Genomic DNA, 13,141 nt, shown 5'->3' with positions numbered 1-13,141 from the left:
TATAAAGTAACCTGGCCCCGTTCAGCACGGATGACCCTCTGACGAACCACGGACAATTTCATGTTGCCTTCGGGCCAGGTAACTTTATAAAAAGCAACATATGCTGGACACTCAAACTTTTGTTTACCTTTCCCAGTGTTACCGGAATAGAGAAACGCATACACTGTTTACAATATAAAGTACCCTGAAGAAGGGCTAATGCCCGAAATGCATTGGGCAGAATTTTTGGAACTTATGATCAAATGAGAAAAATATTGGAGAACAAATACTTGTAAATAAATATGATTGACATTGAACCAAAACATCTCAAATGCTAGTGAATTTTTTCAATTGGGTGCATCCTGGGGACGTGTTCCACAGTGTGGTATAATGCAAGTCTTGTGACTAATTAAGACAGGACAAAAAAGAACCCACTCGTCACAGTCACTACAGATTGCGCTCCAATAGATCAATGCATTCATCTCCATGAAGGATTTCAGATTATTTTTCAATATAGAATTGCTGTGAAAATACTCTTGCTTTGCCTTCCCAAGCCGAGGAGTGACGATCATTTGTCCTTTACAGAATAGAGCTTCAACTGGTGCACCTTCAACCAGGGAAGACCATGCGATTATTCACTCGATCTTTGTTTGTTATATCCCGGAGATGTAATATCAACATGCAGTAGGAGGTAGAACCTCTGAGCTTAGAGCTAGGCTGCATTATCTTATTAGATGTGGAAAACCAACAAGCAGGGTCACCTGGTCTTTCCTACGATGTATAATGAAGAAATTGAGGTTTGGACCTGAAAGCATGTGTGGAATCAAATATTACTTAGGGGCCCTTTAGGACGAGTGGTTACCATGGATAGGCAATAAAAAACTGCAAATTACAACTGAATATGCAACGTATGAAGATGATATAACTGTCTTTACAGAAAATGTGTATTGGTTATGGATGCAATGCACTCCCAGGTGAAAGATTTTGGCAACGTTTTTGGCTGTTTGATGAACACTAATTAATGTGAAATTCTCATTCCACAAGAAGTTCGACCTAAAAGCATTACAACTGTTGAACCAGCTGAATATCCTTGGTTAAATTTCTGTCAAGATCATAATATATTCTCTAGTAATTTTTAAGACACTCTTGAAACTGGTAGCAGGGCGACTAAAAAAAACTGGACCAATTCCCAGTAGACCTCATGGAGTGATGCAATATTATCTGAACTGTGAATTTGTGAATTTTTTTTTATCTTTTCAGGGCTATCGCTTTACTGATCACCACACATTCTTTTAGACTCTTGGACTATGTAAATAATAGCTTTACCTGGGTGACCGGAAAACAAGGTGAGTACTATGACTCATGAAACTATCTTCACATAGGGGCTGTTAGGCCCTATCAGATTTTAAACTATTTTGCTGGGCTGCAATGATTGATTGGGTAGCAGTAGTACAGCGATGTACCAGACAGGGTATATTTTTTATTTTCTCTTGCAACTACAAGAGCTGGTGCATTATACACAGTTACTTTATTAAACAATAGTTAGGTTCAATGTATTACTTGCTGGAGGAGCTAGTCAAAATTGTTTCGTTTCTCTTGATACTCGTAATACATATCACTCTGGGATAAAGCCTTCCTTCCGTGGATATTTCATGGTAATGATTGTTATGGGGTTAAGACATTAACGTAACAGTGTCTAGGTCAGTTATATCACATTGGGGAGCTTCGACCCTTTAAGTGAATACATAATCTGTACAACATCCTCAAAACATGGATCTGCAAATCAGGTATTTTATTTCCCAAGTAAGTGAAGATATTGTTTTAGATTTCCTCCTTCTACTTAAAATATTGGTACATGAGGGGGGGGGCTAGAGGGGTGAGGTCCCCATTTCCATTATTGCCAGACACTTGGAGGATAATTTGGATCGAAAAGCAGAAATTAAGAGGGGAAACCCAGCTAATTTTCATGCAAGTGAGTGTGTGAACTTGCTAGCATGTTTACCAATGATGACGAAGTCAAGAAAAGCTCAAAGCATTCAAGGGTGCCCTTCAGCTGTGCTGAGGAGACTCATCGTCCATGAATGAACCTTGACACAGTTCTGACCCAGTCTTGGTTCATGAACTGTACAACAAAATGGAAACAGGCCTTGTTAAAATTACAACCACGACTGAACCAGGCAGCCTACAGGCTTTCAAAGAGAAGAACCTTGTTTCCATATGATGAAAAGCTTTATTTGACAATCAATCAAAATATAACATACCAGCAATACAGGGACAGGGTGTACAAGCAGAAATATAACAAAAGAATTGGCTAGTACATTGAAGAGAAGAATAAAAGCAATTTTTGGATTTTTATATAAGGTAGGGAAGGGGAGGAAGGGAGGGAGGAGGAAAGAGAAGGGGGAGGGGGAATTTTAACACTCTGATATAAAAGGAAAATTCTATATTACATTGCATATTATATATAGATGAGAATTCGTTATTGATTAATTAAATCCATATATCAAGTCAACATGGGTAAGAAATAGAGAACAGAGATAATATCATTCAGGCAAATTATTTCTTTTAACAATCTGGTTTAAATAGGTAGTAAGGGGTAACCAGAAGAGATCTCTATTGACCATTGGTTTACAGTAAGCGGCGAAAGCTGCATTAAGTCTATGAAAATGACAAAGGCTATTCCACCAGTACTGTATGGAGATGTATGGAGAGTTTTGTGAGGGTTTTCCAATTAAAAGAGATATGTTGGAAGGCTAGAGCAAGCATGAGATCAAAAAGACCGTGACTATGTGAGGGAAGAACTAAGGAATCACAAAGGCTGCCAGCGAAGAGGAGGGGTATAGAATAAGAAATGGAAATCTTAAACAGTCAGGATATATATGACCAAACCTTCCTCCAAAAGTCAAAAACCGAAGGACAGAGAAAGAGAAGATGAATGAGATTAGCATTAGAGGAACCACAAGTCCAACAGTTAGAGTCAGTAGAAGAGGAAAAACGGGCTGTAGAGGCAGGGGTAAGATAAAGTCTGTGATAAAGAAAGAACATAGATTTGGTAAGAGAGGCAGAACAAGAGATTTTTAAAAATCTGGACTAAAGTTTATCCCAGAAGATGATAGACCATTCGCATCCCAGATCCGATCCCAAGAGAGTTCCAATTTAGAGTTAGTTTTGTCTGGATTGGGGGCTAAGAAGTATTTGTATATAAGGGAGGCTTTGGGTAGAGAGAGGAGTATTTTAAGATGATAATTTTGGACACCAGTTGGGGTTGAAGAGGGAAGGGAATAGTAAATATCGAGAATAATCGGCATAAGAGTAGTAAACGTCTGTAAAAAAGAACAGGGCAATGGAATAACGCCTGAAATTGGGGGAAGGAACATGGTGAAAGTCCATTGAAAAGATGCTTAACCCAAATAATACCTTTTAATCTCCAAAAAAATGGGTCTGTTATGGAGGAGAATAAGAGAGTTATGCCAAATAGAGGAGTATAAGAAGGATTCATGAAAGATAAGGTTAGGTTGGACCAAGGGTTTCAAAAGGGAACAGATGTATCTAAACAAGGGAAGGGAGATCTGAGAAGTTTTGGCAGAAAAAGTTATAATTTCCTTGAAAGAAAAGGGTAATAATAAAATGTGTTCAATGGAGAGCCAAAGAGGGGTAAAGGGAGCGGGATCAGATATGAGCCATTTCGAGGCATGGCGAAGGGAAAAAGATTTGTGGTAGAGACAAAAATCCGGGAAGTTCACCCCACCATTAGACTATGGCTTGCGAAGAGAAGACAAAGCGGTTCTGGCTTTTTTATTTTTCCAGGGAAATTTAGAGAGGCATGAATCAATATGTTTAAAATAAAGGGTGGGAATATGAATGGGGAGCATGAGAGTGTATAAATTAAAATTGGGGCAATCATCATTTTAATTGAATCTAACCGACTCCACCAAGAAAGAAAAAGGGGGTTCCAGGAAGGAAGTAATTGCTCAATTCGGGATAAAACTGCAGACATAGTCAATTTAATTGAAGAGGCAATGGAATTGGAAACCAAATGCCAACATATTGAATTTTTGAACTATTGCAGGCAAACCCTGTGAAGGAAAAGGAATGGGGAAGACAGAATTTTGTGAGAGGAAGATTTTCGGTCTTATCTGAATTAATTTTGTAGCCAGAGACCTGCGAAAAAGAATCAAATTTAAGTAATAAAGGGAGAATAGAGATTTCAGGAGCAAAAATAAATAAAAGAATATTGTCTGCTTGAGCAGAAAGTTTCAGTTGATGGTCACCGTAGGAAAAACCAGAGATGGAATTGTTATTACGAATAGAAGACAAAAAGGGTTCAAGAGCTAAAACGAAAAGAAGAGGGGATAAAGGGCAACCTTGACAAACACCTCGTTGAAGAGAAAAATAAGATGAGACTCAACAATTGACTAATACCGAAGCTTTAGGGGCAGAGTATAGTAAGGAGATCAGTGAGATAAATTTAGGACCAAAACCGTGCCATTGCAATGAGGCAAATTGAAAGGACCAATCTACTCTATCAAAAGCTTTCTCTGCATCAACAGAGATAGCCGCCAGGGAAGTGGAGAGGGAGAGAACTTTATTTAAGACATTGAGAAAAAGGCGGGAATTGTCAGAGGTGAGTCTCCCCTTGAGAAAACCGCATTGCTCCTTACCAATAAGATGAGACATGAGAGGATCTAAACATAAAGCAAGCGATTTAGCAAATAATTTATAACCAACATTAACCAGGGAGATCAGGCGATAATTCTTACAAAATTTAGGGTCTCGACCTTTTTTAGGAATGAGGCAGATTGTGGCCACCTGAAAGGTGCCTTCTGTCTTACCAGCTAAGTAAAATGAATGGAAAAGTGTTAAGAGTTTCGGGAGTTATAACTCCGAAAAGTGCAAATAAAATTCAACAGAAAATCCATCTGGGCCAGGATTTTTCCCTTTAGTGAGAGTATTTAAAGCTGTAGAAAGCTCATTAATGGATAGATTAGTTTCAAGATCGAAAGGATTAAGATGGGAGTTAGAGGGAGCAGGGGTTTTATCAAGGTAGGCCTTAACGAGAGAAAAGGGGGAGGGGACTCTGGAGTATAAAGATTTTGATAAAAAACGTTTAAATTCATTAAGTATTTCTTGATCTTTATGCAAAAGGAAATTATTAGAGGAGTAAATAGAGTCTATGAGGGTGCGATCTTTGCATGATTTGGGGTAATTTGCTAAAAGTTTACCTGTTTTATTATGGCCACCATAGTAACGGGCACTACTACGAAGGAGTACAGAGAACTCATTGTCAGTGTTGGTTTTGTTAAAAGTGAGTTTAGCTTGTATCAACTCTGGTGAGATGGAATATTTCAAAGAAGTATAAAATTCATGTTCTAGGAGCTTAATATGCGCTAAAGTAGCTTTTCGTTGTTGAAGAAAAAGTTTCTTTTTTTTTAGACAAAGTCTATGATAAAACCTCTTGCAGTAGCCTTAAAAGAGTCCCAAATGATATGGGGAAGGAATTGGTGTCACAGTTAAGTTCAAAGAATTCATTAGCAAACGAATGAAAGGGGGAGGAGAAAAGAGGGTCTGAGAGAAGAGAGTTATTAAAACGCCATCGAGAGGATTTGGGATGAGGAGGGAATAAATCAAGATCTGTTATAATTGGGGCATGATCCGAAATAACTATAGGTTTAATAGAGGAAGATAGTAAATGTTGAGATAAGGATTGAGAATGAAAGATATAGTCTAGGCGAGAAAGAGAAGCCTGAGGAGGAGAGAAAAAAGAGAAATCCAGAGTGTCAGGGTGAGAAAGTCTCCAAGAGTCGATGAGATGTGTCTGAGAGATAGTATCAAGAAAGTGTTTGTGGTTTTTATGTGGGACAAACCAGACTTTAGATTGACGATCAAGAAATGGATCTACAGCTTGATTGCAGTCACCTCCTAGTATGAAGAGATCATCTTGAAATTGGATAAATTTTTGCGTAATCAGAGGCCAAAAAGAACAGTCAGGATGTGTAGGACCATAAACATTAAAAACAGTTAAAGGAACAGTATTAATTAACAATTTAGCTAGTATCCATCTACCTTCTGTGTCAATGTCTTGTGATAATACTTTACCATTCAATTTCTTATAACATAAAATTATAACACAATTTTTTTTATTAGCAGATGGAGAGAATAACACCTTACCCACACACCTTCTTTTTAATTGTAGTGCCTCAATTTCTGTTAGATGGGTCTCTTGTAAAAGAACCAGATCAGGATTATAGGAGGCATGGCGGGGAAGGATTCTCTGTCTTTTAATAGGATTAATAAAGCCTTTTACATTCCAGGAAATAACTCTGAATGCAAAAACATTATAGGTTTAAACAATTGAAATATGCAGTGATAGGAACATTAAAGAAGATACCAATGGAAAAGGGGAAAAAAGAGGTAAGAAAGGAAGAGGGAAAGAGAGGAGGAGGAGGAAGGATTCAAGGATAGACAGTACTTATCCAAAGAGTACGACTGAAAAACATACCCGAGGGGTACAAGGACGAGATAAGACTGGGGCAGTGGCAACGTACAGAAGATGAAACACCCGAACCAGGAAGTCCGGACCACACCAGAACAAATAGAAATATGTAGACGGACCAAATAAACTTAAAAATAAAAGTGACAGACGGAACCTGAGATATATAAAAAAAAGGGGGTAAAAAGAGTTTAGAAAAGGAATAAATAGGAACATTTAGAAGATACACATATGACAGAATAGGAACACAAAAAACAGATATGAATTATAGGAATAACATAGCATCTAAAACAGATAAAGGGAGATGAATAACAATTAACCATGAAAAATATTGATAATAACTATATTGTGGTTGAGAGAAAGCGCAAATAAACGTTACTTATTTAGTAAATACAAGATAGATAGAGAGGATAAAAAACAGGAGTAGAGATAAACATATTCAAATCATACATTAACAGTATGAAGACTATAGGCAAAATACAAGGATGAATATAACATGTCAACCATTAGGAGGACCGGCAGAATCGATGTTGGTTGAAGAGTGAGAGTGTATAAACTTCCTAAGTTCCACAGGATTTTCAAAAGATAGAGTAAGATTTTGGAAAGTCACCTTGAAAATGCAGCGAGGAAAGAGACCATAGCGGGCTCCCAATGAGCGGAGAGGTGGTCTAAGACTAAGGAACTCTTTGCGTCCGGCTGTTGTAACGTTATAGACATCTTGAGATTAAAAAAAACTCTGACCAAGCCAAGAAAGTTGCTGTTTTGCTCTGGCAGCAGAAAGGACTGAGATTAAGTCAATATATTTCAACAAGAGAATAATGACTCCTCAGGGCCTAACCGAAGTTGAAGACAGCGAAGGATGAGGACCAAACCTGTGGGCCCTCTGAATATTGAGAGAGGTTGAGGTAGGCATGTCCAGTAGTTTCGGTAGAAAGGAAGTGAAAAAGGCGACAGGATCTTCACCCTTTAAAGCTTCAGGTAGTCGATACATTCGTAGGTTGTTCCTCCTGTTGTCATTTTTTCCAAATCTTTAGTGTGTTGCTAAAGTTTACGAACCTATTTCTCTAGAGAGAAAAGTCTTTGAGAATCAGCTTGAACAGCCGAGAGTTGTTGCTCCATTGTAGAGACCCTACCCTCCATTGAAGACCACTTTTCTTTCAAAAATTGCATTTTCTTGTTCGTCTCCTCCACAAACGGGCGTAAGGCGCGTATTTTCTCCAGTAGTAACTCCAAGGAGATGTCTTATCTGGAGATGGAGGGTCCAGCTTCAGTCGTTTAGGTGTTGACGTAGGCGGAGAAGATTTATGCAGCATTTATTTGGATGACTGGTTACGAGCAGAAGTCACTCTAGCCATGACTGTAGTGGGTGATTAATTACTAAGTGTAGAAGATACAGGAGGCATAGGTGTCGCAATGGAGGAAGCTTAGGGACAAAGACAAATTGAGGTTTGCGTTATTCTGCCCATATACAAGTATCAATCCCGTAAAACAATGTATAATGTAATAGAGGAGAAAAAGTCAGCTGTGGGAGTAATGTTCCTTCAAAAGTTGGAAAACGTAGAGAAAAAAATATATATATATCCTAGAGACCACTAAAAGAATTATGCAGTTTGAGCGGATGATTGGCTTATATAAAGAAGCAAACTCCCCGAAAAAATAGTCCAAATGTGTGAGTTAAGGAGAGGAGTAGCTTAGATACTAGAGGTGATACGTAGGTTTCAAGAAGATAATCACCGTAGAAAATATATCAGCATGAGAATATTGTTAAAATGATGAAAAAGGATATTGTTTGGGTAGAAAAACACATAGGCAAGTCATGAAGTGCTCTTCCAGGTTCGAAAATAGCAGTAAAGTACAGCGGCCATTAGCAGAATACATGTTCAGCAGCTGCTATGAGGAGAAAATAGGAGGCATCAGGAAGGAAAATGGTGGCCGCTCTAAAATTCGGTGAAAATTGATGAGAAGCGCAGCGCGCTTCAAAATGAAAAATGGCTCACCATGTTCTGGAGGTGTTCCGCCGTTGTTTTCGTGAAGGTCCGTATGGCGGAGGTGGGAGGAAACGCACCTAAATACTTACGGCGGCGTCTGGCGAGCAGAGCTCCTAATTTAGGCGGCCATCTTGCTCAGTGCCGTAACCACGCCCCTGTCCAGGTTGCTTCTAACAGGGAGTTCAACAACACACCCGTCAAGAGGAGCTGCCAGAGCTGTTGTGGTGAGCCAAAACCTGATTAAGGGTCTCTGGCCCAGGGGAAAACCTGTTCAGTATTCAGACAGCTGAACCAATTTACAAGTACCGCTGGAGCAGCTCACAACCACACCTGCCAGAGGTGATGGAAGATACCTAGTAGAGTGCATGCAATGTTTACCGAAGACAACCCATGACACAAGGACACATCCACCTAAACAGACTGAGAAGAAGATGAATAAGAAGTGCTTCTCTTTTCATTTATAGTCAGAACATCCAAGCTCAGGAAGCCAAAATGTAAAGGCTTGATATTGCTGTGCTGATCGCCAATCATGCCCTTTGAACGCAATGGACAAAAATGGAACTTTTGTAACAACAATATGTCATGAATATAAAAAAATGGGCTGATTTATGGTTTGTCAGACACGGTGTTCCTTCACCAATGCAATGGAAAAACCCTGTCTGCCAAACTACCATTACTTACACAAGTTCAGATTAATTATTTTCTTAAATTAAACAATGTGCCTTTACAAGTTCAAACCTGCTCTAATTTAACAATGGAGGCCTCCTTTTCTCCTTGAAAGAGGATCTTTATTGATTCCGTCACACTGTTGGGCTGCCCGCCATATTTTGGGTTGGGAGCACCTCCAGCTTTACAGTTACTGTGCTCCCACTAGCTTAATCAATGAAAAGCTTCATCTGACGGCCCCAGAGGATAGTGGCCATTGGAGGAAGGGCATTGTATTGCTCGTCTACTTAGAGTGGATGGTGTAATGTCTTCTTTTCTGTCCGTAAAAACATGGCAGTGGGGGACAGAAAACAACAAAAATGACTCTTCCCCCTCGCTATTCCTCTCACACCCAGGAGAAAAAACTGCCTGAGTTTGTAGGTCATTTTTTTTTTTGATTTCAGTTGTTTAACACAAGCCTTGTTAAAATTTGGTAGGTGGCCATCCACCAAACGTATTGTACTTTGACTGGAACCACTGTGGCTGCAGTTTCCGTTAAGGTAAAGTGATCACAGCCGAGCCAGAGGTGATCTCTAAGTTTGACCGGCAATAGTCCGTCATGGTGGTGGTGTAAGAAATTGGGTTATTAATTGGGGTTGATGATTATTCACCTCAAGCAATAATCACAAACCTTGTATGGGTGAATCCTTAAAGTCACTAAAGTAACAATATCTCAACCCCTGTTAGGTATGGCAATGAGCATGATGGTTTAATATAGGGCCAGGTATTTATGCAGTACCAAAACAGTAATAAAGTAAAAATGAAACGCAATAAAAATTCTAAACTAAATTAGGAAAATAGAGTACACTTTGATAAACAAAATGGCACACAAATGACAAAAATATAATATGGAGACCTGGAGATATGTAGTTTTAAAGTTTTAACTAGGAATAGTGGCAAGAAGCGCAGAGCGCCAATGATAGTCTATGGTTGCAGTAGACCAAGACCTAGCAGCAGTTTGAGGGTGACCATGATGGAGTGAGAGTCAAATACTCCAATCAGGTTAGTCATGGTCAGAGATTTTACTTTCTTGGCCCTTTAAGTAAGTCCCAATCTATCACAGGAGTACACAACTAAGGCCCCACCAGGACCATAGGGGAGGCACTAAGAGACTTACAGGTGGTCAGGCAGAGGCCAAAAGCAGTGTTTAGTCCAGATCCATTGGCCACAGGTCAGATGACCAGTTGCAAAAAGGTCTCTTTTAGCTTATTGTCTACGTGTAGCCTTATTGCCCTTGGAGTCTACCTCTTCATTCTGGGTATAACACGGAGCAGGTCCAGTCCTTCAGGGCTCTCCTCAGGTCACAAACAGCAGGCCCAATCCTCTTCTGTTATTCTTAAGGTCCAGAAGTGTTCTGAAGTGAGAGCGTGGCACGAACTAGTGGGTGAAAATTACTCCTGGGAACACTCTAACTTGTAGAGTAAAAGTTCCCGAGGCCAAGCCTACCCAATTTGGTAATTTTCAAGAAGGTGAAAGTATTCAACAACACTAAACAAGGGCTCTCTGAGGGCTTGGGGCATATGTGAGGAGTGTACACTGGTAATCAAAGAGTCCTACATATCTAACACTAAAATGTAGTTTGAAGTGTACTCACAATAAACCTAGAGGCAGACGTCTGGTAGGACAAAAGCAGGATCTACCAGCAACCGCACAGCAGATAACACAATCATTATTTTGGCTTCTTGTTTCCCTTCAGGATCCTGTGCACTGCAAAGTGTTATATGTAAATCCAGCAGATATGTCTAGCAAGATTTGACATGGAAGCAGGATTTGACACTGCAATTTAAAAAAGGATGCTCACAGCCCCTTCCCTGAAAATTCTGGGATGTTCAGAAAAGTCATGTCTGTCCATTGAAGTCAGCCCATTGTTAGGTCCTGGGAGTCACTTCGCACCTTTTTCGCACATATTTAAATAGTAATTACTGACTGGCATAAGTGGCAGAGCCTATCAAATGCAAATGCAAATGTAGACTCCATGAACTTCAAGTGGGCAAAGGTAACTTTCTAACAGCTACTTTTCCTTAATATTTATTAAAAATCCACCTTCACTATTGAATTAGAGTTGGAGGGCCCGATTCACAGAACTAACTTAAGACAAAATCCTAAACTTACTACTTTTGGTATTCACAGAAGTTTGGATTTTGTCTTAAGACAGACTTAAGACAGACTTAAGACATACTTAAGTTAGGATTCTGTCTTAAGTCTGTCTTAAGTCTGTCTTAAGACAAAATCCTAACTTCTGTGAGTACCAAAAGTAGTAAGTTTAGTATTTTGTCTTAAGTTAGCTCTGTGAATCGGGCCCTTAATAACTATAACAGACAGCTGTGATTATTTTTCTAGCTAGTCCCATTCCTAAAATACAGTATTAGGGTTTTTAATCTGCACTCTAGTTTTTTTTACAATCAATCAATCAATCAATCAGAGTACTTGTAAAGCGTGCTACTTACCCGTGAGGGTCCCAAGGCGCTGAGGGGAGAGGGGGGTGCTGCTACTGCTCGAAGAGCCAGGTCTTGAGGAGTCTTCTGAAGGCGAGTAGGTCTTGAATCTGCCTTATGTGGGTAGGGAGGGTGTTCCAGGTCTTGGCGGCGAGGTAGGAGAAGGATCTGCCGCCGGAGGTCGTTCGTTGGATGCGGGGGACAGCGGCGAGGGCGAGGCTGGCGGAGCGGAGCTGGCGGGTGGGAGTGTGGAAGCTGAGTCTGCTGTTCAGGTAGGCTGATCCGGCGTTGTGGAGTGCTTTGTGTGCGTGGGTGAGGAGCTTGAAGGTGATTCTCTTGTCAACGGGGAGCCAGTGTAGGTCTCTCAGGTGGGGGTTATGTGGCTGCGGCGGGGGACGTTGACGATTAGTCGGATGGAGGCGTTTTGGATGCGTTGTAGTCGTCATAGGTGTTTGGCTGGGATTCCTGCATAGAGTGTGTTGCCGTAGTCCAGTCTGCTGCTGACGAGGGCCTGTGTCACCGTTCTTCTTGTTTTCGTCGGGATCCACTTGTAGATCCTGCGGAGCATGCGGAGGGTGTTGTAGCAGGAGGAGGAGACGGCGTTGACCTGCTTAGACATGGAGTGGGAGGAGTCGAGGATGAATACTAGATTGCGTGCATGGTCGATGGGTGTTGGTGCTGTTCCCAGTGTGGTCGGCCACCAGGAGTCAACCCAGGCTGAGGGGGTGGGTCAGAGGATGAGGACCTCCGTCTTGTCCGAGTTCAGCTTCAGACGGCTGCTCCTCATCCAGTCAACGACGGCCTTCATTCCCTCGTGGAGGTTGGTTTTGGTGGTGTGTGGGTCCTTGGTGAGGGAGAGGATGAGCTGGGTGTCGTCAGTGTAGGAGATGATGTTGAGGTCGTGATGGCGGGCCACATGTGCGAGGGGGGCCATGTAGACATTGAACAGTTTTGGGCTGAGGGATGAGCCCTGGGGGAAGCCGCAAATGATGTCGGTGGCTTCGGATCGGAAGGGTGGGAGGCGGACGCTCTGGGTTCTGCCGGAGAGGAAGGACGTGGTCCAGTCAAGAACCTACTCTTGGATTCCAGCTTCTAGGAGGCTTGTCTTTAGAGTGCGATGGCGGACCGTGTCGAAGGCGGCTGACAGGTCCAGGAGGATGAGGGCTGATGTTTCGCCGTTGCCTAGTTGGCGCCTGATGTCGTCTGTGGTGGCGATGAGGGCTGTCTCGGTGCTGTGGTTTCGTCTGAATCCGGTCTGGGACGGGTCCAAGATGTTGTTGTCTTCCAGGTGGCGGGCCAGTTGCATGTTGATGATTTTCTCGATGACCTTTGCCGGGAACGGGAGCAGGGAGATGGTCCGGAAGTTCTTGAGGTCCTTGGGGTCCGCTTTGGGCTTCTTGAGGAGGGTGTTGATTTTGGCGTGCTTCCAGCTTTTTCTGGAATGTCGCTGTTTCGAAGGAGATGTTGATGACCTTCCGTAGTTGGGGTGCGATGGCTGCGTCTGCTTTGTTGAATACGTGGTGTGGGCACAGGTCAGACGGAGA

Source organism: Lissotriton helveticus, chromosome 3_1, assembly GCF_964261635.1.
Source record: "Lissotriton helveticus chromosome 3_1, aLisHel1.1, whole genome shotgun sequence".
In the NCBI taxonomy this organism is placed as follows: Eukaryota; Metazoa; Chordata; class Amphibia; order Caudata; family Salamandridae; genus Lissotriton; species Lissotriton helveticus.
The sequence above is the reverse complement of the archived record's forward strand: the minus strand, read 5'-3'. Positions refer to the sequence as shown.